Here is a 26,818-nt window from a genome sequence, read left to right as displayed (position 1 = left end):
TTTAATTTAGGTATATTATCATCATCCTTATCTGCACAAGAATAGCCCATAATGAACCCTGCAATATAATTTCAAATAGTAGGTTGCACCAGACCAGCTAGAATACTGAGCTGTTTCAAAAGAAAAGGAGAAACGTATTACAATAACTGTAAGGAAAAGGAGATAAGCGAATGATATCAGAAAGTTAAAATAAAAAGAGAAAGCTAGCTGGGATTCAGAAGGATGGTCTTCATTCTGCTTCATGCAAGCATTTTTTGTGTGTGGGAAATTGGTCAACAAACAAACTGGACTCTCACAGCTTAATTTAGAATTTGCAAGGTGGTTGTCTGATTGTTTAAAATGAGATTTAACTGTAGTATTCTACACCTATAGTCATAGACAACTACGCTACCACTGAACAAATGGATTCAGTCAAATATTAGTAATAGAGATAAGTTGTTCAAAAATTCTGGTATTCTTGCCTTTTGCAGCATTCATCAGGACTTGCAGGGAACAAATTTGTCATCATAATGAACTATTTATAATATGAGGGTAACGTTTGAAAACCCTATCTAAATAGGAATAAGGTCCAAGAATTGTGAGCAGGATACAGTCAGATAAAAGTAACAAGGCACAAAAACAAAAGAGAGTAGCATTTAGCTTGTTTCATTGTCTTAATGAATGGAAGAATATTCTGTGTGATGAGACTTGCTAATCAAAATGTAGTCCATGAGATTACAGTTGTTTAAATATTGACAACTCCATTAAGAGAAGAGCAAATGTTCAAAGAAAAAGAAATAATTTTCGTATAAGAAATTAGAAAAAGAAGTTTATTACTTCTAATTATTTTGCGGTACCATCTAGAGCAGTAACTATTATTGCGCTATGGTAAGTTGATTAACCACTTTACTGTATCTCCTAATACTTATTATATGAAAATATTACAAAAATATATCCAAATAAACAACATGATATAAATGCAAAGTACTAAGTAAAATGTATCAACAAAATATAAATGGGGAAAAATAAGTGAAGAAAAATGTTTGAAAGCAGAATATTTTATAAAGGGATATTTGGGTCGTGTCTAGGTTAACAAAACTTGTGCTGCCAATAAAGAGAATTTAAAGGAAATGACAGAAGTTATTTAGAGTCTGAAAAACTGGCCAGGACAAAGCAAATATAAGTTATCATCTGAAATGTTTTGTTGAAAAAATTAAAAACCACTAATAAAATCAAATTTTCATCTGTCGCTTTTGTTTATAAGCAATACAACATATGACATCATAAACAAACCCTCCTCAAAAATGAAAATGAAAATGTAAAAGAACAAAATTATTAGTTACCATAAATACCAAACTTAAAGATAACCACAGCTTTGTGTCAGTTCTTAAAGCAATCAGTATTCCAGTATTATTTTTTATATTTCAATTTGTTGTTCATTTAAAATCTGTAAAAAATAGTTCACAGGTTTAGAACTGAATTCAGCATATGAAAAACATGCTTTTATTTATCCACAAGTTTTTCTTATTGTCAATTAAAAGCTGTGTTCAAATATCACACTAAAACATAGGTCAGTGTATAATAATGGAAATTAAAAAAAATTACATTACGAAGCATTGGGGGGTGGGTGGGTGGAGGAATATACTATCAAGATGAATTCCATCAAAGAATTTGGTTTTTTGCAGATGTTCAACTGTACTGAGCATTACACCAAAAAAAAGTTTCATTCACATAGAATCTATAACACAGACTTTGTAACTTGCATTTATATGAAACTATCTGAATTGTTTTGAATTCTAGCTTACAACAAACTATACTACTTCAATCTCTTGCAGTAGACTGCCCTGTAAACAGTTTTATCCATGAAACCAGCCTTGGGTTGATGACCCAAGACAGATATTGGACCTAGTTTATATATCATTGTTAGCTATGGTGCAATTCTCCACAACATTTGATTCCCTCAATTATTACAGCCTTCTAAGGTATTTGGCTGAGACCTAGATCTGGAACCACTACAAAGCAATACTCCCATTTTGCTGAAGGCAATATTCAGGTTTACGACCACTGGCATATGGCTTCACGACGTTATTGTGTCCTCTACATATTTTAGTATCTGTTTCAAAGATCCTCAACTTTGAGGAGGGAGGGGGGAAATTGGGCACATTTAGACCGTTGAAAGCATGTCATTAAAAATAAGAAATGGAAATGTGGTAGATTACAAAACCAAATGCATAATCATAAAAAATGCTTTGGGTGCCTGTACAAGACCAGGAGGCATTCTTGTATAATGTAAATGCAATAAGTGCTGTAACTGGAAATGATCTGGAAAAAAAAGTGCATTGCCAAGATAAAAAGCACCCAAAGATTCTGGAAAGGGAAAAGGGTAAACTCATCAGTTTGTCTTGGGCAAAATAAGATTGCCACTGCAGTCATTTTGGGAAAGTATCCATATATTACCTCACAATTCCAAATGTTTCCAACAACTCAAAAAGGTGCAAGAACCTAACATCTAGTTAGATTAGTCATAAAAGCCATCCTAAGAGAAAAAAGAAACTCATCTGGGAGAAGCAGCTGCCAAAAGGGAATGAGGCAAATAGATTCTGCTGCTCCTTAAGAGACCACAAAGAAAAAAGGCAAGATGAAAATGAGAAAGGAAACATGGGATAATCAGATGCAGACAAAAATGGGAGTTTCAGAAAGGTAAGAGAGCTCTAGAAAAATGTAACTGTAGCATACGATAAATGAAATAAAGTAGAATTAAACAGGCAAAACTAGTCAATGAAATGAAATATGACCCAATCAATATGAGTTCATATATTTTCTTTAGCAACCTGAGTCTGCAAGTCTGAATCCTGCTTGGGAAAAAGTAGAGCTTTACTTTAAGTGGATGTGTATACATTGCTCTGTGAATTAATCATCCACCACACTAACAGTGAAGTATTCAAAACATTTTTATTGGGGAATAAGCTTCTCTGAATAAAGGGATCTACTTTCAAGCAAATATGCATAGGATGGCATTGAGCTAACCATTAGACCATAACTTTTTACTTGCATTAGTCCTAAACAAATATGGTACTTGCACTAGTAAACGTTGACCATTAATCACTTTTCATTTTTTAAAAGTACCGCATATGCTTTTTTGTGTAGTTTGGGAATCTTATCCTCCACTTCTCATCATTGTCTTCTGTTCAAGAAAACAAATTGAGCGCTTTTTAGAGCTTTAGAGCAGTTAGTGAAAAATCTTTTTGCACATTCAATTTTGCGGTAAATTGAAGAAAAAATGGCAAGGGGCCAGTACACTGCAACAAATAATAGATGCAGTTTTGAAAAGATGAATTCAGATCCTTGCTCAGTGACAAAGTTTAAGTATCAAGCTCATAGCATTCAATGCTTTCACTTTATGCAAAATAAATAAGGGTTGTAAAAAGGGTGCAGTTACAGCCAGTCACAGCTTTCTAATGTACATTGTTTCTTCCACTGGGCAGTCATTTCTCAACTCAACCTCCCTCCATATGGTAATTGTTGGGAGAAAGAAATAACAGGCAACACCCATCTTCACCACCTTGAGCTCCTAGAGAAAGGACACAATGTATATTGTAATAAGAAATAATAAACAGTTTGTCTACTTTCACAATGCCCTGTACAATTGTATGTATTTTATCTGCCTTTTTTCTAAGCTAAAAGCATATGACCTATTTGAAATAACCTATAGAGTTATTTTTAAAAGGTAGAAATACTAAAGAATAAACTTTGAACTTGAGTGACAATTCAGAGATTTGATGTCCTCCCTTAATTAACAATTTTTCAAATCATTTAATATTTATTACAAACTGTGCATTCAGATGTCTACTTTTACACATGTACACTTACACCATGTAACAAAAATAAGGGTAAAAGAAGTCCAAATAGAATGATTTGGCTACATCTTCTGCCTTGTCTCATCCTTATGGCCCACTGAACACTGGCAAATAGTAGCTGTTGTAAACAACATGCCAAATGTGTTTTAAGCTACTTGAATAGTCTTTGCAAGAAGAAGAATAAGGCTAGCCAGGGAGCAAAAAGAAGCTAATTCATTTCTGAAAACACCACACTGTATTGCTTCCCACAAAACTGTAAATGGTGATTCATACCAAGTAGGCCATTCTCCCAGAATAAGCTATTTTGTTTATGCAGAATCTGTGATAATACCAATTTTAAAAAGGAAGGGGTTCAGGGTCAGTGTACGCCTTATATCCTGTCATTTTAAGACTGCTTTAGGAGGAACCTAAAGAGAGGGGAAAGATGCAGTGAGAAGATATGGCTAAAGCACTCTCAAAATGGCTTGTTGAAGTAAACAGAACTATAAATGTATAGATATTTTAAACATGTTGCATGAGATACAGGAAAACTGTCAGGAGAAAAAAAATTGTTACCATCCTCTGAGAATTAAAAACACAAAGCAGATCTTAGAGGAACCAGACCTGCATGGTATGCACATATCAAATCTTATTAAACATCAACATCAGATAGTGATTGATGATTATCAAAACGAACTGTGTGTGTGCGTGAAAGAGAGAGGGAGAGAGGGAGGGAGGGAGAGAGAATAATATTTAATATGCTGTTCCTGCTTTCATCCCTGTACAGCTTTACAGAATTGACACTGAGCTGAAAAGCCATTTACCAACAACCTTAATACTCTCGGTGAACCGATGCACAGAGCCCGGAAAGCAGGAATAGTTCAAATCAGGGCAATCAATTCTTTACTATTAAGCCCCTTTTCCTTCCTCCCATCCAGGAATTAACACTGAAAACAGAAGCGAAATATTGTAAAGCCAAGAAATGCCTTCTCACTACGTCCTATCTCTCATGCGCAATTACCATCCGGTCCGGACTATCCTCTCTCGTGCACCCCGAGGGAAGGATAATGGGTGACAAACGAAGTCGAAGGACTCTAAAGCTCTTTTTTTTTTGTTAGGGTGGTGCTATCATATTCGGTTTCAGCAGAGCCCGAATTTTAAAAAGCCCATCCACTCACACGTACCAAAAGAGTGGATCCTTCACGGACGTCGTCCTTCCGCCTCTCCAATTTCTCCCAAGCACATCTCCAGCCACCGGAGACCGACCGGTGCAGCTCGCTGAAAACCCACCCCACCACTTTGCTCCCTCTCGGGGCTGAAAGGAAGCCGCGCCGTCGCCCTCTCGCCTCGGGCCAGGCCCCTGACCTGCGCGCACGGCAGACAATGAGCAGCCCTGAACTCACCAGCAGCAGGAGCCGCGCCGAATCTCTGCCGCGCCGGGGCGGTCCTCGTCCTGCCTCAGCCTTTCGAGCTCCCTCCTCGCTGGCTCCGCTGCACCGCTACCGCCTCCTCTTCTTCCGCAGGCGAGCCCGCGCCAGCTAATGCCGCCGCCCCAAACACGCTTCCTGTTCTGCCCGGCTCTTTCCCGGCTCAAAGAGTCACTTTATGCCCCTCGCCAACATGGCTGCTCCCCCCCACCTCCCGCCAACTAGATCAGGGATCGCACCGTTCGGCCTTTGCTGTCGCGGCGTTACTTCCTTTGCTCGGCCACGGAACGACTCCGGATGCTGCCTAACGACTCCGCCGCCCTACGCGTAGTTGCCAAATAAGAACGACTGAGCGGCCGCCCAGGAGCACCAGATCCCTGCGAAGCAGCCGCAGCGCAGACCCGAACCAGTGCGACAGCTAGCGGCTGGCGAGTGATTTGCTGCCTCTGCTGCTGCCTATACGGGACCACGGCCTTCCCCGACTCCAATTTAAAGTTGAAGTAGTCTTTCTTTAGAACACTTAACCTTCGCTGAAGGAAATCCGGACTGGGATTAGATACTTAGACTTTACCACTACGATATTTTACCTACATATTCCTGTCTGTTTGCCGGGAACAACCCCTGTATTATACCTGTTTCTAATTCGAAGAGCATTTGTTTTTTTTTTTAATATATACATGTTTCCATTCTGTACCTTACCTATAAATTAAGGGTTGCTGAAGGTGTTTGAATAGGAACTATTAAAATCAGCAGAGATATGGACATTTATTTTTATACATCACATAGCCCCACTCAAAAATATGTGAATATTTTTGAGTGAAATTTTTGAGTCTGAAATCTCAGTTTACGATACAATGGAGAGACTTATGTTTTGTGATTGCTCCTGATGAAAATACAAAAATTCAAGTTACAGGTTCTCATGCTCTCTTGATGTTTTTACATGGCTTCAATAGACCCTTCTGAGGTTTTATTCTTGTATTTAAACATTTTTCTATTAGCCCTGATTTTGTATAAGATATCTGACTTCTTTTATTTATTTTTTCCTTTCTTTTATTTCTTATTTCATTCTTTAATGAGGATCATAGACTCAAACATCTGAATACAAGTTTTTCTTCCAAATCCCAGCCTTCTCTTCAGTCAGTATGTTAAGGCTTCAACTAATTCATTTTTAAAAGTTACTTGAAATGCTCAAAAATGTGCAGTGCAATCAAGGACACCAGTTTAATTGAAAGAAGTTGGGAACATATATTTTCTGCTGGACATTTTATATACTTCTGTGTGCTTCTTATTTTATTGGCTAAAATTCAATACTCACCACAGTGCTTTTCAATAAAATATTTCCCAAAGTGTTTAGAAGAGGTGGTTTAAGCTTGCATAGCAACAGTTCTTAACCTAATGAAAAGGGATTTCTGATGTTGATTTCAAGCCTATGCAGTTAAGCTTGAGGTCTATAGAGGTCAGGTAGATACTAAATGGTTCCTCAGAGGATATGCTTATAGTGTAGAACATGCCTGGCTCAATCTGGTGTGAATTACATAGTAAATTATGTCCCTGATAATTCAATGCCAGATTAGTGAAACAAGTGAGGTTTTTTTTTTTTTTTTTTTTTTTTTTTACAAATCCCAAGTCACCTTCACTGTGACTGGCAGGCTTCCCCCCCCCTGTTATCAAAAAGAAGTGGGGAGAGAGATACTGGTACCTCAGAGTCTCTGCATTAATAGCCTGCAGGTAAGCTAGTTGCAAAACCCATTCTGTTGTGTGTGACTTCTTAAGAAAGGGCTGTGCTGCTTGGAACTTGAATGTCCCATAAATGGTCTTGAGTTTTTTTCTATACATGCATATGCGCAAGCATTTTATGATTCTCTACAAGAGTCAGAAAATGCTATCACACTTTCCCCTAGGTCAATTGCAGACCTATGATACATGTGTCACAGGTGACATGCCATGTAATTTTTGCTGACATACCAGGCCTCCAGACTGGAGAACTCTGGAAGTTCTGTGAGAAGGCCTTGCTCTCGTACAGCCTTTGAGCTGTCTGAAAATTACTGAGCATTCTTACACAATTTTTCCAGGACCCAGAGGCCCTGTGAGAGCAGGGCCCTCCCGTGAGACTTCCAGAGGATCTGGAGAGGAAGCTCCAAAAAGATCTCTGTTGTTCAAGGATGTGTGTGATGTTACACACCAGCAGAGTCAATACAGGCATTTTTTGAAATTTTGACATGCCCAAAAGACTCATCATCACTGCCCTAGGTTCATTGTTAACATCACACCAATGGGCAGATCCTTGGATACATGTGCAAGAAGAGTGGTTGGCTGAGGATGGAGATCACAGACTTGTATGTGGGTGATATTTTTCATTCCTTGGAAGTAAAAATATACATTTAATGCCAGAGTGATCTAGCATTTGTGCTTAGTCCATGTAGTCCTTGTTCCCAAGAAACATGCAAAAGGCTGTTAACATGGCACAGTCACTAGTACTCCAGCCTCAAATTCTGTTCTTTGCTGGTTTAGGAAGCACATTCTTCCCAATGGCAGCCTGCTATTGTGAATAATTGTTAGTTCTCTACCCTGAAGACAATTGTGTGCACCCACAGAGAGGTGACAGCCCCCTAGGACCAATTGTGGACATGAAAGGAAATAATATGTACCCAGAATGCATTTTCTGTCTGTTGGTTGCTGTTTTTCATTGGGTTGACCAACATGAAACTACAGTGGAGTGATTTCATGCATTCTGTAGGCAGGGCAGACTACAGCCTGGCCCTTATGCATGCTTCCTCAGCTAAATGATCTCAGATGTTTTCCTACAGGCTAAATGTTGCATCACTTCCTGTGATCTGGCACTTGATGTTTGATGGAACAGCACCTCTCTGATGGCAATTAAGGTTTCACATGGGACATGCCAAGGGCCAGAAGACAGAGGAACATATAATAATGCTGCTCTGGTCCTATTCTATCACCTGTTGGTTACATACTTCTAAGGCAGAAACAGATGTTGTCCTTCATTAACACCCTCACCTCTAAAATTTCAATTCGTGCTGAATTTAGACTTGGTGAAGCTTTAAGCTATATAAAGGTTGAAGGTCCCTTGTTAAGAAATTACACCAGAAGGTCTCATCAAAGTGTATACCAAAATGAGGATCTTGGCTCACCAAACAAGTTGAAAATATATATTCCTTTTAATTATTTAATATAAAGATAATTAAAGTGAAAAATAAAAATTATGTTCACATGAATACATTTAGTGATTACATATTTATCATTTGGCTGGCTTGATCTCATAGATTATAATATAGTACTATATATTCTGAAAATGCTTAAATATAATTTTAAAATAATTTCAAGATGCATTTATATACACACACACACCTGTACATATGAATACATAATGAAATGCATGTGTGTGTGTGTATATACATACACACACATATATACACACACAAAATCCTAACAAAATAAGTAATATGTTTTTATAATATAAATAATGAACTTGTTCGCAAAATGAGCAAACTGATACCCTGCGGATTTGTTAGCCCTAAACTATAGGTTGTTTACTTTATACCTAAATATGGCACTGTTCAAGGTGCAGTTTGCTGCTCCACTTCCAATGTACTCTTTCTCGTGTTAAGTTGCTTTAAGGTCCCTGTCCATTTAAGATAGGGTACTTCAGTTTGTTGGTGCACATTGACCCGAATAGTTCATTGCCTACTTCACAGAGGCAGGAACAAACTTTCCATTGAGTCAACAATAATCAGTTTCTCTAATACCATCCACTATCACTTTTTACACATCCATACTGAATTTAGGGAAGTGTTTACTGGACACTTCCAGTAAATTTTTCTGGCCTATGACTTTTAGATTCAGATTCACTTGAACTTTCATTTTGGGAAAGTGTTACTTAAAATACCATGTCCTTTATATTTGAAGCATTTGGAGACTGGTCTGTCAGAAAGTCTGCCTTCTTTAGTGGGTTAAGTGATACTTGATGTGTGGTACTGTTGCAGATGTACGATAGTGTGGCTCCTAGATTAATCCTATCTGGCTGGCAGTAACCCAGGCAGTAACTCTCACCTCAGTAATTCTTTGAACCCAAACTTTGGAATCCTCCACCTTCCGGGATATCAGCCTATTACTTATATGGTCATGGTTTATGGTATGTCAGGAAGATTTGATTGTAGAACTGTTCAAGTAGTTGGGCCATGAACTGCTCAAGTTGCATCAGCACAATACTTCCTCAACTGTGCTGGTTCCTGTACATTCATGCCAGATAGCAGATAGTATGTCATTTTGAGAACAAAAGCCTGATAGAAATTGGACAGCTTTTGCCATAAAGACCTTTAGTTCTTTCTGGCATTTTCTTGTAGAGTCTTTATCCTTGGTCTTAAATAATACGTAAATATTAATATTGATCTGAGACATGTCTATAGGCCATTAATACCATAACAGGGGACCAGTTAAATATTCAGAGTTGTCCAGAAAATGGTTGAGAACCTTAACCTACTTTTATTCTGAAAGAATAAGAATGAGAATTGCTGGGAATGTTGTGATAAAAGACACATTGCTATTCAGCTTCTTTGTCTCCAACTGATGAGACCATTCATTCCTTTTCTGCTCCCTACAACTCCAATCTTCTGAAATTCAGCTCGATTCTTTTGAATTCTTTACTCCAACTGGAATGCCAGCTCTATTTTTCTTCATTTTTTTCTGGGTCTTTAAATTGCTTCAGCAGCATATCTCTATAGACTAAATAAAACTGTAAAATGACTAATCATCATCATCACCATTACTACTGCCACCATCTTTACTTTCATCACTGCAGGATAGGAACCAACTATTTAACAAATCCATGAAAGTTAGGCTTTCACAGCTTTTCTGATCCCAGTAGGTTTGGTGTTTATCCGGCCCTTGATGGAGCGTTATTCGAAAGGAGGCCAACAAAGGCACATCTACATTGGCACACCTTCAGTGGCATGGATGACTGAAAAGTTCTGAAGTCTTTTTCTTTGCTATAAAGACATTGTAAAGAACTCTTGTTTGGACACAGGGATTGTGTCATTTTTGGAAAGCATTAACATTCCCTTCCATGTTGTTGCTTTTGGCAGAAATATACTCCTCTCATATAGAATTATCATTCCAATGCACATGGCACTAATTCATTTTACAAACATTTTGATTTTTATCTCATGATGCTATTCCTACCTTCTCTTTTTTCCTTGTCTGGTCTCCTATATGTAGTTTATTCTTATTTAATTCCATGATACATTAAATGTTTTTTAAAACCAACAATTTAATTATTTTTAATTACTCTTCCCTTCTAAAGCCATAAACCTTGGGATAACTTGGGATCAAATATATGATTCTTTTTTAATCTCAGTCCCATGAATTTTATCTTCAAAACCCTTTGTTAATTCAAGTGTTTGCAACCAAATTCCTATAGCCCCCTTTCACTATTATTTCTTTTCCCAATTGTTTTTATGACTTTACTAGGATATCAATCAAGGGGAATAGTCTTTCTTTTGTTTAGTTTTAACCTGTGGCCCAAGCAGAAGCTTAAGAATGATTGCAGCAACCATTTATTACTGCAACATATGAACTTGTAAACAAGCTATTACACAAGCATGTGAAGAACAACTTTAGAAACATTTATTTTTCTGTTCTTTAAGTTCCTAGGTGCAGTTTAAAACTGTATGAGAAATAGAAGGTTATAATGAGAATGTTGAGAATCAGAGACACCACAGTGCAAAACAACAACATTCATTACAGAACCTTGTTTACAGGATTTCTGGTAGGGAAATGAGAAATAGGGGAAGATAATGGATGGACATAGTTCTGGCTCATTTGAGGAACAAGAGGATGAAAAACTAAGAAGCAGATGCCCTAATAAATAGTATTTCAGATGATTTTTATATCAATCTTGACAAAGTTCCCAACATGAAAGAGAGAAATGGCTTCCCCAATCACAGTTGCAGTCAACAAGAGACAGATGAACTGAAACCATGCATAAAGCCTAACCAGGATATAATTATCCATAGAGTATGGCTTAGTACCAGGTGTGAATGTAGTCAGTGAGAGAAAGGTATAGATAGTCCTTGAGTTACAACCATAATGGAGTGCCTGCCCAATATGGTTGTAAGTCGTAATGATTGTAAAAATGGGGTGATCACATGACTAACCCTTTTAGAGACTTCGAACAGTCTCTAAGTAACCAGTTGTAAGTCAAGAATACCTATAGAGGAAATCTGAAAGAAAGCAAGAGAAGGAGAAAGATTTGGAAGAAAAGTCTAGAAAGATTAAGGAGATAGTAAAGTAGTTGGGTCTTTGGTGTGCTAGAGTCCCAAGAACAACTACTACATACGTCTTTTTGAATAATGTAGAGCATTGCTCCACTTATAAGAGTACAATTTTCACCTATTTTGATTTTTATTCTAAATCTCTGCTGCTCAATTCTTGTAGTCAGAACTTCATACAAATATTTCATTTCATTTAAGACAAGTAACTTTTATTTATACCATTCTATTTTGCAGTTCATATTCTTGTGATTCTTTTTGTAGAGCACCCAATTTATAACCGCCTTTAAGTTTTAAGCTCACCAAAGCTTTTAGAATAACATGAGAAAACCTACGATTACTGCACCATGCTCAACTAGGAAAGTTAATCCACTCGAAATGGGGGCAGGGAGAGAAAGAGAAGAATCTATCCAAAATAAAGCTAAAGATTGAAACACTCAGGCATTCTCCACACATGAGGCCATTACCTAGGAATTTTAAACATTTTTCAGTCCTGACATTTCATTTGCATTTTAATTAATTGTTTTTCCAAATGGTCGTAGTTTAATCTGCCTGCTATTGCTAGCAGATAAATTCTCTATAGAAACAGCTGTATCTTAGTAACATGCCAAGAATAGACTGAAGAGGTGTGTCATGGAATGCATCAGTGCACACAATAATTTTAAATCTAACTCTTTATCAACATGGTAAGTAGTGCTACCAAATTGGTTTCTCATTGATGAGGTAAGGGGGCCTGCAGGTGGTCAGAGGCACATCTTTCTTTGGTCCTGCCTCTGTTATTTCCTTTTTTTGCTTTTCTTTCTAATTTTTCACATGCTGCAGAGCAAGTTTGGCTATCTGTACAACCCATTGTGAATGCTGATGCTCTGTTCTATGGTTCTTGCTTGCCATTCAGTTGATTGGCAGGCTGCTAGGGAGTACTCTCCATACCTAGGAAGTTCCCCTGGGCAATAGCAGAGCTTCCCAAGCCTGCTAATAGAGCAGATCAATGACTTGCAAGGGAGCATAGGGGATAGTTTGCAAAGTGATCTAGGCGGATCATTGGGATAAAGAGAAAGCAGCAGTGCTTCCTCATCCTGTACACTCAACAGTGTACATCATCCTTTCACACCCCCCCCCCCGGTGACTGGTAAAGCATGCATTAAGAAGAGGAAGTATTTGTGTGATGTGTGAAACAATATATTATGAAATTATTCTAATTCTGAGTGTTTCAGGACTTGCTTAAAGTGAAAAATCTGTAGCATTTTAAAAGTTTCATTCTAAAATATTGATGATGTATCTAAACTGTAGTATTAATAAGTTCGGGTTCAATTAAGTGAAGATTTTATTTCTTCATAAAAGGCTCTGACATCTTTATTTATTTCACATTTAGAAAAAGCAGAGGCTTCAGTTGGTCAGTGAGAATTCGGTTTTCGGAATCTAGGGCCATATGCTTTCTGATTGTTACATACTAATTATTGGAAACCAACTCTTGCTGTTAATTTTCTGAATTGGGCAATTTTGGAATATATATATCTACATAGTAGCTTAGGTTAGAAAGATAATATTAAGAGTCAAAATACACAGAACTTTAGTATCTCTGGAAACAATTGTATTAGTTAGAAAATTATGAAATGGAATGTCTAATTGAAGATTTGATCCCAACCTTTAAAATTAAGAAAAAGATGACAATATGGAAAAATGGGATGAAATAGAGATGTTGGCTACTTATTTATTTATTTATTTACTAATTTGTATCCTGGCTTTATTATTTTTTTAAAAAAATAACTCATGCACCTTCCTCTTTATATTTTCCCCAAATAACAACCCTGTGAGGTGAATTGCGCTGAGAGAGAGAGAGAGGTCACCATTCATGGCTAAAATGGGATTAGAACTCATGGTCTCTAGCCTCTAGCCTGGTGCCTTTTTGTAGTTGACTATGGATCAATTGATAGATGATGGAGATGAAATTGTAATGTGTTGTGTTAAGAGACAAATATCATCTGTCATATGTAGCCCAATTGCTGTTTATAGCTACATTATTTGTTAACCACTGTATCTGAACCAACAGAATTTTCAGTTTTGGATACACTTGAGATCCTAGAACATTTTGTTATAATCTTTAAAATTAAGAAACCAATTATGTTTATATATATTTGTTATCAGTAAATCAATTTTATAATACTAAGAAATGAGTGTAATAAAGAATTAGATATTCCTATATTGCCTAGAAAATGGGACAATGTCTTAACTTCTTTACCAAGCATGCCAATGGATCTTAAACTACAACTTATACAACAAAACATAATATTTAGAATTTATTGGACTCCATTTAATTGGAATAGAAAATATGCATCTAAGGCAGCATTTTGTTAGAAATGTAATAAGGATAATGCTTCTTTAAAACACATGTTTTTACAGTGTCCTATACTTACTATATTTTGGGAGAAAGTAATGGATTATATAAATATAACTGAAAAATTAAAATTTTCAGACGATAATGTTTTTTTAAATTACATACCTATTACATGGAAATTGTTAACAGGACAACTGAATGACATAAATGAATTCACTGTGCCCTTATTATGGCCAAAAAAATGATATTGCAGCATTAGAAAGATAAATTACAGCCCTGTTGCCCATAGATGTCTATAGTACAGACAAGTATAATGAAATAAAGAACTCATTTATAAAAAATATACAAATTTTGTCTTTTTCTTTCATATCTTTATTTAATTTGCAGTTCCTGCATTCTTCTCTGGTTTTTGTTGTTGCATAAGTACTTTTGATTATTCAGTGGAAAACAGGTAAAAAGGGAAAGGATGTAGAAAAAAATCAATGGAAACAGGGAGATGGAAATGTAATCAATGGTGTACTGTTATGATGAGCATTATGTAATGCTATAATTATAAAGACTTCAGAAATACCATTTTATATAGCATTTTCTGGTGTGTTTTATACTTTTTCAAGCTATTACTAGCATATAATGAGCTCTACTTGTGATATTATGCCTCAGGTTTGCTTACAACAGACATGCTTACAACAGGCACATTATGCTGACTGCAAAACAGCACTGGCACTTTATAAACAGTGGAAAATTCTGCTTCCACAAAACTAGCTTCTTTTTTCTTCTCTGTTGCTTCAATGCCAGCTTGAATATGTGTTTTTCTTCTCTTTGAGTGTTCATTAGCCTGATGGTCTGCCACACTCCCTGTTTCTTGTTGTACTCATCCAGTCCAGTCTGTGCACTGGACTTCTTTAAAAAGAAGAAATACAAAGAAATACAAACTACAGGATTCTACCACATGTTTGTAATAGAAAATACCATAAATATCTTCTTTTATTAATGAAAAAGATACAGCTGCTTATGCTTTCATTAAATGCTGGAAGCTCTAGGAAGTGATTGTCAGATAAATAATGCATTTGAAATGCTCATATGGTGCCTTGGGCATGGTTCACACCAGTGATGGTGTCCTTTCAGTACTAGTGACTGAAAGGACAAAGAGCCAGGGATAATAAATACACATTAACTGTTTGACTTTTTAAAAATTCCTTAATTTTCTTATAATTATTTTTAAAGCTTTTTAAAACTATCAAAACTTTCTTATCTCATTTTCCAGACCCTTCATCTTTTCTCATTATTAGTAATGGGTTTATAGTATGACATTTCATACATTAGATGCCACCTACTCAAAAGGGTTCAAATTTGAATCTTTATTTTCATTATAAAAGTTGCTGGAATCATGACTGCTAGGCATAGCTTTGTATCTGGTTTTGGGCAAGCTTATCCAAAATTCTGGGGCCCTTGGTGCTCTCTGAGCACCATTGTTTTCTTGCAGATGTTTGTGTCATCATCATGCTTGTGGTAATGATGCTATCTAGATTGGTAATAAAATGTCTGCAAGAAAACAGTCAAGCTCAAGGAGCACCAAGGACCCCACAGTTCAATCCCCATCTACAAATATTTTCTTCTATCGGTTATCCCAAATCCTCCCAAATGATGGGGGCAATTATATTTTTCTACAGGTAAAAACAATTCTGGAAATAAGGATGTAAGAATTATATGTAATATTAAATGGAGAACAGACAATAAAGATTCCAAAAATATTTGTACGTAGATTCTAAAAGAAAAAGTGGTAAACTAGTAACATACAGTAACTCAAATGCTTGATTATAGAACAGGCCTGTCAAACTGGTGGCCCGCAGGACGGATACCCATAATGCAATCGGGTTTGACACCCATGTTATAGAACAGTGGTCCCCAACCCCCGGTCCGCGGACCGGTGCCGGGCCGTGGAGTACCTGGCACCAGGCCGCGCAGCGGCCAGGGGACATGAACGCTGCAGCGCAAAGGCTCCTGGGCCGTGCGCAAAAGCTCCTGGGCCGTGCGCAAAAGCTCCTGGGCCGTGCCCCCACCCCTGCGCGCGCTCAGCGGGCCGCGGCGATAAAAAGGTTGGGGACCACTGTTATAGAACAACTAGGCAGGAATGCACTAATCACAAGTTCTGGGCATGTGCAGGAACCAACAGTGGTATACAGCTAGTAAGGAACCAAGGAAACATTACAGTTGAATAATGGTCACTTACAGGTGTAGTTATAAAATGAGTGTGCCAAGTTGATTGCATTACAAAAACTGGAATAGGATTTTAAGACAGAATTCTCTTTTAAAAAAATTCGTCTCCATAGAGCTTTTCCATGGTACAAGTTTCATGTCCATTTGCCTGGGGTCAAAGGATTGATAAGCCAATTAAATAACTCATTATATGCAACCCCTTGCTCCCCGCTGGATAAGTACATTTTTTCACAAGCAGATTTGGAAATCAGTAAGCTTCAGAAACCATGTACTGTAGGCAGCTGTCTAAAGCACTTAGCAACAGAAAAGTGTGTGGGTTGCAATGACAGCCATATATAAAAGGCAAGTCAGTACCATTAAGAAAACTACATGGAAAATAATCACTTTCAATTGTTAATTTAAAGTTGTGAAAAAACAGCTTTTTTCTTTTGTTGTTATCATCTTTACTGCTATGAAGGAAAGTTTAGTAATGAAAGGTCACATAGATTTATTCGCAGCAGTTAAAATAATATACTTCCCTTTGTTTGTAATTCAGTAGAACATTCTGATTTAATACTGAGCTACCTGGTTTTACCAGTAACTGTCTCAAAAAAGAATAAAACACAAGGATAAAGCTGCTTCTTGAATCATTAGCAGGGACAGCCTTACCAATAAGGAGAGGAGATAGCTGCCTTAGGAAATACGGGGTCATATTATGACAGCAGAAATAAAGAGCTGTTAATGAGAAGTTTTGTCCAAAATGAGTTGTTTCATTTTGGATGCAGTGCACTTTAACATAGGTGCATCCATTCCTTCCTTGGTTCAGATACAAAATTTCTTCAGCCAGAATTTTGATTCTATAATCCTCAAGCATTGTTAAAACGATAGAGCTTTAGAACACATAGAACTGAGACATGTGAGTAATAGCTTCAGTGGTGAATAAATATATTTTATGTGAGTATTTCAGAAATAAGAAAAAAACTCCTTGTCAGAAGGGTGGCTTCCAGATTACTTTATATAGCACAAACCTAGTAATTGTTCACTGGTTCGCCACTGAATATTTATGTTGGCAATAATGTCCAGGTACTGGAATCTTGAATAAAGTATTTTGCCATAAGAAATAAATACTAGAAAGGGATGTCACAGGCAGCCACTATCTCAGAATGTAGTAATGCAGGACTAGTACCTTTAATCAGTAGGTTAAACAGCAATAACAAAAATATTATTCTCCATTTTGCTGCAAAAATGAAAACAAAACAACAACAACAATCCATTAAAAATTGAGAATGCATTTCCTTAGAATGATCAGGCAAGAAATCAATTTTCTTCCATTGGTAAAATAGAACAAATGGCAATCATTCTTTATTTCTGTGATGTCAGTGGCTAAAGGCTTTTGCAGCTCTCAAGCAGTTTTTTTTTCTAGGTTCTGTGCATTCTTGGTCTTACTAGAGGCACATACATCAAGCCTATATTATTTTCCTGGCACAGATTGTTCTCTACATTTTTTACCCATCAATCAAATTCTATTCTTCACTGGAGGCAAGCTTTCTTTACTTTTGATCCTGTTGCCATGTTTTATAATGCTGAAAAAGTGCTTGATGTTGAAGATACTTCCAAATTTCTGAGAAATCTCAGTACAGTGTCACACCTGGTGAAATAAATGACATATATAAGATGGCTGGTATCCTTCAAAGTATTATCTTTGAAGAACTATTAAGAAATTTTTATTTATATCCATACAGGCAATATTTGCACATTGCTATACAGGTAGTCCTCGACTTGGGACAATACTTGAGCCCAACATTTATGTTGTTGAGTGAGACATTTGTTAAGTGAGTTTTGCCCCATTTTATGACCTTTCCTGCCACAGTTGTTAGTGAATCACTGCAGCTGTTAAGTTAGTAACACAGTTGTTAAGTGAATCTGGCTTCCCCAATGACTTTGCTTGTCAGGTTACAAAAGGTGATCCCAGGACACTGCAATCATATGACCCAGTTGCAAAGCATCTGGATTTTGATCATGTGACCACGGGGAAGCTGCAATGGCTGTATGTGAGAAAAATGGTCATAAGTCAATTTTTTCAGTGCTGTTGTAACATCAGTCACTAAATGAACTATTGTAAATCGAGGACTATTTGTATTACAATGTAAACATATTTGTCTAGAGGTATACTGCTTATTTAGATTCTGTGATATTTATCAAAGATACATCCCAGATGAACAGAATGTTAAACTACAGTGAAATAAAATATTATATCTGGAAAACAAATTGGATGGCAGTATCTTTCAGAACAGCATTTGGATAAGGTATAAACTTCTTCATACTACTAGTTCTTTGCCCACCTCCTGGCCAATGGTTTACCAAATTAATACCATTTTTTAAAAGTTCATCTACAAAGGGACAGATAAGTGTTAGCTGTTAGGTTTGCATAGAAGCAGTTGAGGTAGATAGGATGAACATACCTTTTTTTCTGTTTTATCTGAATATTTTTTTCTAGAATCAGATTGTGCTATTAAAATAGGAGGCAAAAGTATGGATTTCAGAATTTTGCCTTCACTTCTGTCATATTGGAGGAGGCTCATTACAGCCTGATACAGCTCATTCCTCCTTACCCAGGTTTTTTCTACAGCCCAATATGTCATGTTCCCCAGGCAATAAGCTGCCTGCTGCCAAAAAAGCTTGTGAGCATTCCTGTGGGAAGCTGCCTGCACTTTCATCTACCTTTGTTAAGGAGCTTCTGAGTTCCTTTGTACTTGTGCCTTTCAGAGAATTATACAGCTTTAATATGCATACTACATTATATCCGTGGGTTTAAAAATGAAGAAATAAGAAATGAATAATCATGATAGAAAAGCAAAACACCAGCTTTATTATTAATACTAATTTTGGTTCTGTGTATCATGAAACAATTAAAAAGTAGATAAGCACATTTATATTCTTTAGATGCTAAGATGGGCCTTCCTACCCATTATCTCGATATCCCACCAGCCATCTATTGTTCTTGACACTTGGCTGGAACAAAAAAGAAAAGGGATTGGTATCAAGTGGTAGTTGTCATATATCTGGCAGTTCATAATACATGGCTAATGCCCTCCGCTTTGCCATTCATGAGTTGCACAGATATGTTTTAGAGAATCTTGGTTTTCTTTCTCCAGTAACAATCGACTATGTGACTCCTGTTTTTCTTTCCTTCCTGTAGTCATCTAAACTGCTTGGGAACGATATATTGTTGGCCCTTTCATGCTACTCAGTTTATCTCCAGCAAATTTTGCAGCTACAGGAAATAACAAGATGACTATTGGAAAATAATAACTTAGAAAAACAATACAGCATTATTCAATATGTTAGAAAAACAGTTAATATAAATGTATTTTTATTTTGGTATCTTCATCTGGAGATGGTAAATTAAAATGATTTACAGTTGTTCGGTTATTACTTTTAAGGATTGAAGCTGATGAAATGGGAATTAGCATTGCTAAGGCCAGCCAGGACCATTATGTACTCATGAAACAAATACCTCCAACTGTGCAGACTGGAAAAAAAATAGCCAACAATCTATTGACTTGAATCCTAGGAAATGTTTGAGATTAAACCATGGGTCAGGGCAATATTTGTCGTTCAGAATTATGATAGCAGCAAGAACTTGCAAATACTGCTGATGAATGTAAAATCAAACTTTTGTAGAAATGATATTTATTGCTGTGTCTGATGCTAAGTCTATGCTATAACTATACTATGTAAAAAAGAGAAAATAAAAAATATTCAAGGGGATTATATATTTAACTAGTAATCTTTTGTGCCTGATCTGGTAAGCAATGTTAACCTTCAGCCATTACTGAAGACTGAGTGTTCTGATTAAAAAAACCTAGTCCATTACAAGTCTTTCAGTAAATTCATTCTTCTTAAATGAACAATTTTTTATCAACATAATTTTTTTTAGGAGTTTCATTTTAAGACAGCACTTTATGAGTGTATTCCCAAATGTTAAGCATTTTGTTTATTTTAATGAAAATGGATATGCAAACAAATATGTATCATTTCCTTACTTGTAGATTAATTCAAGTTATATTCCAAGCAGCAGGATATACTGTAATTGCTTGGATATAATTTTAGAATAAATTACATGTGTTCTACATGGAGGCTATTTCAACATTGATTGGACTCATACATTGCATTAAGTCCTAATATAATTTCTTTGCTAGGGGTTAATTATTTCTTTATTAAAATTACCAGTATGTTTGCTTTCACTTCAAGAGCATAAAGTGGCAAAGATAGGGCTCTCTTTACCAATTTTATTTAATATTAATGCTGTGAGATGTGTTGAACTGAAGTAGGTGATTGGCCCAAAGTCCTCCGAGTGAGATTCTCTGAGGGAATTTGGATTATTTCTAGTCCAATCCTTAGCCGCTACACTAAAAAACCTCCCTTTTTATAACCCTATACTATCTGGCTTAATATATTATATAAACCCAAAAAGTGCAGTTTGTAAGTCATAGTTGACCGCTTAACATAGTATATGTCAGACCATGTAATGATTTATTGCAGTGTGTGAACCTAATTTAATAAAAAATTAATGTCTGCATAACAATAAAATAAATGTGGATAAATGCTTTTAGGATCTTGAAACAGTGAATGCATTGCATTTTTTTTTTTAAGAATATAAGAACTATTTAGTCCAGCTGGTACTCGAAACAACATTTATAATTCACTAGAATGCATTGCCAGTTAACTTAAGTTTGAAATGAAGAAATCTGACAAGAGAACCAAAACAAAGGAGTCTGTGCCATTTAATGTTTCCCTGAATTTATTGATAGACAAATGTTATCTAAGTTACTTATTTTACTATTTATAGTTAACTATACTTAACTAGTTAACTGTAGTTTACTTTTGTGGAATATATTGATTACCGGTAAGCCTCAAATAAAAAATAATAATAAAGGAAATACCTTACTACAGGTTGTTAAAATCTGAAAAATTAAGAAGTAAATGTTGAGTAACAGAATGGCCAAGGAATAAGTTTAACCATACATATTTCAATTGAAGTACTCTCAACTGCCTTCCTCTCTCTCCATACACATACATACATACATAATACATACTTACATACATGTGTATGTATAGTGTATACATACACTATATATTGTATATTGGCATTGTTGGAAAAAATCAAAGCTGCTTTATAGTTGTTGCTTTTTGATAGATATCACTCAAAATATACTTCCAACTTTAGATAATTAGACATGTTCTTAGCAAAGTTTTCAGACCTACTTTCTGATTGGATATATAATTCTTCTTGCAGCTTAAAGTATGCCATTTATTGCATTTAGTTCTCTTCAGTGAATATGTGTATCACTGGATAAACTCTGTAGTATAGGATATAGAATAAGTCATTCTAAGATTCAAGTCTTTAACATATGTTATATACAATATAAAATAATATGCTTGTAAATATATATATAACACAATAAATGTATTGTTTATATCATGAGATTCAGTATCTTTCTTTTATTTCCTTTATTTATTTACAACCATTCATATGCTGCCTTTTGTCACAATTTTAGAAGGACTGGTATAATTGGAGATTAAGATTGGGAACTACTGTCATTGTGCATGTATCAAATGACATAATTGTGGGAATCTTAGGAAAAATGTATTGCAGTAACTCATTGCATAGATTTATTCAATTATTTTTCAGCTACTGTGAAGACAAGATGCTTGTTGTTGATTGATCCACTTTTGAAAAAGTCTATACTGGGTTGGAATATGATCCACTTAGATATATCATATATTCCCCTCTCTGAGGGAGTTGTGTGGTTAAGAAATATGAAATATATGAATATGAGAAATATGAAATATTAATAAATAAGTACATATTCATAGAGATAACTAGAAGCTATTGAACTGAAGATTTGAAAATGATATGAAGTTATTAAATATATAGGGAGTAATATTATTTTGAATTGATTTTAATTAAAATTAAATGAAAGAAAATCAGATTTTAGTTTGGGTTCTGTCTTTATATACAGCATAGAATTGCACTGCTGGCATAAAGTGCTAAAGGCAAAAAAGCCTGTGTCTCCTGTATCAGGGTGAAACCTGTATTGTCTGGCTCAAACCCCACCTATTTTCTGGGCTTCCCAGAAATTCTAGCTTTTTCTCTGGCCATGTGCCAATCAAGAGCAGAGATGCCATCCCAGTTTTCTACGCAATTAGTTGCACGTATTATTTGCTGCCACTTTCTGTTTTAATGCATGTCAGTCATGCAAAAGAACAAAAGAAGAAACTCTTTATATTTTATTTTCAGACTTGTGATTACAGTACTGTATAATGGAAAACCTGATGATTGGTTCTTGCTGTTAACAGTATAGGCAAAATATTAGCCCCCAATGAGCAATTTAAAAGTCAAAAGTACTGTATTATTTTAGACCTGTATTAGACCTGGTTGGGCCAGGAGGGGGGAGTTCCCCTCGTGGATATGTGCCCACAAGGCTTCCGTGCATTTCATCAGCCGAGGGCTCAGGGTAGAGGCGGGGGGTGGGGGTGGCGGTTATCATAAAGGAAGGTCTGGATCCGAGGGAGACCACTGTTCCACAGATAGCCGGATGTGAGTCCCTTTTTGTGAAGTGGGGCCGTGGAGTACAGATGGGCTTGTTGATCACGTACCTGGCTCCCTGCCACGTGGCAATGGCCCTGCCTGAGCTGCTCAACGTCATAGCCGAGGTGGCGGTTGATACCCCCAGACTTGTAGTCATGGGGGATTTCAACCTGCCATCCATCAGCGAAACGTCTGAGGTGGCTCGAGAGTTCATGGCTTCCATGACAGCCATGGACCTTACTCAGTTAATTCATGACCCCACTCACACGGGTGGACACACTCTGGACTTAGTTTTTGTCTCTGGTCAGTGGTTGAGTGGTCTTGATACAGGGGATATAGTCATCGAACCCTTGTCATGGTCTGACCACTCGCTCCTTCGACTGGACTTTCTAACCGCTGCACCCCGCTGCAGGGAAGCGGGACTGGGACCGACCAGGTGGTTCCGCCCCAGGTGCCTGATGGATCCTGATAGAGGATCCCATAGCTCCAGGCCCATAGCCCATAGCCCAGATGGAGCTTGGGCCATTCCCTGAGACTCTGGCTCATGACTTGGCTGAAGACCTGGTGGCCGCCTGGGATAGTGCGGCCGCCGGGGCCTTGGACCACGTCGTGCCTTTGCGGCCTCTGACCCGGCACTGAACTCACCTAGCTTCTTGGTTCTCCGAGGAGCTGAGAGAGATGAAGCGCCGGAAAAGACGCCTAGAGAGCAGTTGGAGGACCAGCCGCTCCGAATCCGACCGAACACTGGTGAGGTCTCATATTAAGACCTACCTAGTGGCGATAAAAGTGGCGAAGTCCAGCTATTTTGCCACTCTTATCGCGTCATCAGATAATCGCCCAGCTGGGTGACCCGCTCCCGCCTCCATCTGGGAGCGCGGGATGACCCCTTGCAGGGTCGAGCTGAGGATTTTGTGCAGTATCTGCATGACAAGATCGCTCAGATTCGGGAAGGGCTGGCCTCTGACCGGGTATGTCCGGACGGGATGACTGAGGCAGGTCTTGAGAGCGTTATCTGGGAGGAGTTCGATCCTGTGGCTCCCGAGGACATGGACAGGATCCTGGGCCGGCTGAACGCGACCACATGTTTATTGGACCCGTGTCTCTCCTGGTTGGTACTGGCTTCCCGGGAGGTTACACGAGGCTGGCTCCAGAGGATTGTTAACGCTTCTCTGAGTGAGGGGGTCCTGCCGGCCGCTTTGAAAGAAGCGGTTGTGAGGCCCCTCCTCAAGAAGCCCTCTCTGGATCCAGCTGTTTTGGCTAACTATCGTCCAGTCTCCAACCTTCGCTTTGTTGCGAAGGTTGTTGAGAGTGTGGTAGCGCGTCAGCTTCCTCAGTACCTGGATGAAGCTGTCTATCTAGACCCGCTCCAGTCCGGCTTCCGGCCTGGGTAAGCACGGAAACGGCATTGGTCGCGTTGGTGGATGATCTCTGGAGGGCTCGGGATAGGGGTTGCTCCTCTATCCTGGTCCTGTTAGATCTCTCAGTGGCTTTTGATACCATCGACCATGGTATCATGTTGCACCGGTTGAAGGGGCTGGGGGTGGGGGGCACCGTTCTGCGGTGGTTCTCCTCCTACCTCTCTGACCGGTCGCAATCTGTGTTGACAGGGGGGCAGAGGTCGACCCCGAGGCGCCTTGCTTGTGGGGTGCCACAAGGGTCGGTCCTCTCGCCCCTTCTGTTAAACATTTATGTAAAGCCGCTGGGCGAGATCATCCGTGGCTTCGGGGTGGAGTTCCATCAGTACGCTGATGACACCCAGCTGTACATCTCCACCCCAGGCCACCCCAACGATGCCCTTGAAGTGATGTCCCAGTGCCTGGAGGCTGTGCGGGCCTGGATGGGGAGAAACAGGCTCCGACTCAACCCTTCCAAGACCGAGTGGCTGTGGCTTCCGGCATCCCGATATAGCCAGCTGGTGCCATCGCTGGCTATTGGGGGCGAATCACTGGCCCCCACGGAGAGGGCTCACAACTTGGGCATCCTCCTGGATGCACAGCTGTCTTTAGAAGAGCATATGACAGCCGTGGCCAGGGGGCTTTTTATCAGGTTCGCCTGATACGCCAGTTGCGTCCCTTTCTAGATCGGGACTCCCTACGCACGGTCACTCAGGCACTCGTCACCTCCTGCCTGGACTACTGCAATGCTCTCTACATGGGGCTCCCCCTGGGGTGCACCCGGAGGCTCCAGCTGGTCCAGAATGCGGCCGCGCGGGGGATAATGGGAGTGACAGGGCGCTCCCATGTGACACCTCTCCTGTGCAAGCTGCACTGGCTCCCGGTGGCCTTCCGGGTGCGCTTCAAGGTGTTGGTGACCACCTTTAAAGCGCTCCATGGCCTAGGGCCGGGGTATTTACGAGACTGCCTTTTGCCACCACCAATAGCCTCCCACCGGCCAGTACGCTCGCACAGAGAGGGCCTCCTCAGGGTGCCGTCTGCCAAACAGTGTCGGCTGGCGACCCCCAGGGGGAGAACCTTCTCTATGCTGGCGCCCGCCCTCTGGAACAACCTCCCCCAGAGATACGTACAATACCAGATCTCCGGACTTTTCGTCAGGCCCTTATTTCACCTAGCCGGGCTGGCTTGAGCCCATAGTTTTGGTTAATTTTAAATTGATTTTAATTGGGTTTGTTTTAAATTGCGGCCAAAAATATTTAATTATTTTTAAATTTTTTTTAAATTTTTTTATGTTGTTTTATTCTGGCTGTTCATTGCCCCGAGTCCTGTTGGAGAAGGGCGGTATACAAATTAAAACAAACAAACAAACAAACAAACAAACAATTTGTTATAAAAGCAAATTTGCTGCTATACATAAAACTAGGCACTTAATTAAAAAAAAAATCACCTGATGCTTCTATCACAACTTTATTTTGGTAGCACTCTCTATTCTGGAATAACTATACTTACAGATCTTCATTCAAAGTACTTCCTGAAATCAGAGTTATTTTTTCTCCTATTTTCCCTTTTATCCATCAAATGTCCCAATATAGCCCATTATCTTTCCTCAAAATATTTTCTCCCTCCCTTTTGGGTAAGAAGAAACAATTTTAATCTCTAGGTGGCAGTCAGGCCTATGTACATGCTTCTTTGCTTAAGAATAATATTTGACTCATGGGACATTTGTGTGTGTTATGGAAAAATGAGGGCACACAAAAATGTCATCCTATATGATTTCTTTGGTCCTGTGGTTCTCAGGGTTACTGTGCTTTCAGTACAGCGTGGTTCTATTTATCATCATTATTAGGTTTAAAAACATGCTTGGTCTTGTGTGGTCTTCAGCTGCGGACTTCTAGGAAGTTTAGATGAGAGCTATTTCATTTCATTTTCCCATGGCTTTCTCACCTGTTGTCCTACTTATAAAGATTGACATGTAGGAAATAGGTTAAGATCATTTCACAATTTAGAACTTTAGAATCAGTAACAAAGCCAAATACATAGCTCTGGTTTGATCGTATAAGTGGTCCCCAATTTAGAATAATTCATTTAGTGATCGTTCAAAGTTACAGCCGCACTGAAAAAAGCGACTTATGGTCATTTTTCATACTTACTGACTGTTGCAACGTTCCTGTGGTCACATGATCAAAATTTGGACGCTGGGCAACTGGTACAGGGGTTATGTGATCACATTTTGTGACCTTTTGACAAGCAAGGTCAACGGGGAAGCCAGATTCACTTAACAACCTTGCAACTAACTTAATTACTGCAGTGATTCACTTAACAACGGTGGCAAGAAAGATTGCAAAATGGGGTAAAATTCATTTATCAGCCGTCTTGCTTAGCAATGGAAATTTTGGGCTCAATTGTGTTGGTTAAGTGGAGAATGCATTTACATATCAAAGATTTCATCACTAACTTTTAACACTACATTCTGGAGCCGAGTGTTCATTTGGGAGAAAATCTAGAAAAACTCGATGAATAATTTGGTGAGCGAAAAATTACTCCTGTGCCCTTATTAGTGGGGAAGATATCCTGATATATACAACATTACCCTAAATCTCGTTTATAGAAGCAACTTCTGAAAGAGCAAGCAATTTTTAAACGAAACGCACCGCTTCGCGTTTCTCACAGAGCGGGAATGCAAACATTATTCTGCCACTGGATGGTCATGGACAAAGATTTGGGCGATCTCGCCACTACCGTACTTCGAAATGCCGGGACGCGATGCACCAT

At 38.3% G+C, this 26,818-nt stretch overlaps 1 protein-coding gene across 2 annotated transcripts in view; it reads right to left on the bottom strand.

The window, feature by feature from the left end:
- The window catches only part of CDK17 (cyclin dependent kinase 17), a 79,560-nt gene extending 73,905 nt beyond the window's left edge, over positions 1-5,655 (bottom strand). Inside the window, exon 1 of one of the 2 annotated variants that reach the window (XM_034403169.3) lies at positions 5,219-5,655. The gene's annotated coding sequence lies outside the window, so the exon portion shown is untranslated. Of the gene's footprint in view, positions 1-4,999 lie in introns of both variants that reach the window. The other variant, XM_034403170.3, reaches the window with a different exon arrangement.
- Between the last annotated feature and the right edge of the window lie 21,163 nt (positions 5,656-26,818).

This window comes from Pantherophis guttatus, chromosome 7, assembly GCF_059756535.1.
Source record: "Pantherophis guttatus breed Tessera chromosome 7, ASM5975653v1, whole genome shotgun sequence".
NCBI lineage: Eukaryota > Metazoa > Chordata > Lepidosauria > Squamata > Colubridae > Pantherophis > Pantherophis guttatus.
This window is presented reverse-complemented; position numbering and strand designations above follow the sequence as displayed.